This window comes from Oenanthe melanoleuca, chromosome 5 (genome assembly GCF_029582105.1).
Source record: "Oenanthe melanoleuca isolate GR-GAL-2019-014 chromosome 5, OMel1.0, whole genome shotgun sequence".
Classification (NCBI taxonomy): Eukaryota; Metazoa; Chordata; class Aves; order Passeriformes; family Muscicapidae; genus Oenanthe; species Oenanthe melanoleuca.
This window is the reverse complement of record NC_079339.1, coordinates 58,428,042-58,429,917: the sequence shown is the minus strand read 5'-3', so window position 1 is coordinate 58,429,917 and position 1,876 is coordinate 58,428,042.

Below are 1,876 nucleotides of genomic sequence, written 5' to 3'. Positions count from 1 at the left end.
CCCCTGGGCTTTTAAAGAAAACAAAAAATCTGGAGTACTGGAAAAAAGGACTTTTATTGTCTGCAGAGGTTGCTGGTGGTGTCTGTCTGTGGATTGCCACCCTGGCAGCAGCAGGTTTTGGGGAGGGGGTGGCTGTAGGCAGAAGCCAGTCGTGGTGTAGCGCATCCCCATCCCACATGGTCTGTGTACTCGTTGGAAATAAACTTTTGGATTTGTTTCAAGCCTCTGGAGATGCTGCTCTGTGCTTGTCAACCCTTGGGGAGGTGGGATCCCGTGCTGGTTTGGTTGGATGCTGTTCCCAAGGGGGTTTTCCCTGTCAGGGAGGCTTTAGCAGGAGTTTTGCTGCCTGTAGGGAGGGAAGTGAAGCCTCTTGGGGTTTCAGGGGGAACAGGCTCGTTCAAGGTGGGACATTGCTCCTGGCTCACAAATTGAGAGACATCTAAAATTTCCAATTTCATTGTCCATCCCTTCTCCCAGCCCTGGCACTCAGCACAGGAGCAAATCCAGAGGAGGCCATGGAGCTGCTGCGAGGGCTGGAGCAGACTGGGAGAGCTGGGAATGTTCACCTGGAGAGGAGAAGGATCCAGGGAGCCCCTTCCAGAGCCTAAAGGAACCTTTTAAGGAAGGTTTTTATAGGGCCTGGAGAGACAGCCAAAAGGGTTTTAATATAAAAGAGGGTTGATTCAGACTCAGATATAAGGAAGAATGTTTTAATGGGAGGGTGGGGAGGCCCTGGCACAGGGTGCCCAGAGCAGCTCTGGCTGCCCCAAATCCCTGGAAGTGTCCAAGGCCAGGCTGGACAGAGCTTGGAGCAGCCTGGGACAGTGGAAGGTGTCCCTGCCATGGCATGGGGTGAAACTGGGTGATTTTTAACACCCCTTCAAACCCAAACCACTCCAGGGTTTTATGATTCCATGATTCTTACTCACTCTACTACCAAAACACTGACTACAGAATCAAACCTACTCTGCTGTGAGCAAATTCCCCACATCCTGAATTTTCCCTGCAGCTTCACAGGGGGAGTTTCACTCAGGGGTGAGTGTTTACCTGGGGTCAGGAACAAGGTGGCACCGTGGGTTCTGAGCCAAAAGCACCAGCACTGAGCCCAGCATGGGTCTGTGCTTCCCAAGCACCTTGATGAGCACCAGTACCAGCCCCCAGCCCCTCCATCCTTCTCCCTGTCCGTCAGAGCAGCTCCAAAGCAAAATGCTGTGGCTGGGGAGGAAGGAGCCAAGTCTCTCCTCGCCTGCCAGCAGCTCAGCTGTTCCCTGGCTCCCTGGCTCCCCTCCAGCTCCAACACCCTCCCTTCCATCCTCACCTCCCCGGGCTCAGCAGCACCTCGGAGCAGCAGCATCTGCTGAGCAGGAGGAGCTGTGGAGCTTCAGGCAGAGCGTGGGTGAGATGTGCTGCCAGAGTGGGGCCCTGCCCGGCTCCCTAATGACAATGAACCCATCTGCACTAATTGCAGTCATTAGCTGCAGGCCCCACAGCTCTGCAGCAGGGAGAGGAGAGGCACAGCTCGTCTCCCATGGGTGGGTTTGTCCCAGGGACAAACTGCTGCTGCAGGGAGGGTTCTCAAATGTGGGGAAATCCAAGGATGGGTTGGGAAGGTGAGGAAGGCAGGAGGTTTCACTGGCTCCATCCTTGTCACCCTTGGTGGCATGGGCAATGTGTGGCACACCTGGGGATGGTGCCAAGCTGAGTGTCACTGCTGGCCCAGGTGTGGCTCCAGCTGTGGGGTGGTGTCCTGGTGTGAAGGACAGGTGTCTGTTAATAAAGGCAGGAACTTCTCTCTGAGATGGAGAATGTAAACCCCCTCCCTCCAAATTATTATTGTAATTTTGAAATTAAGCGGCTCTCAGGCAAAGATATGGGA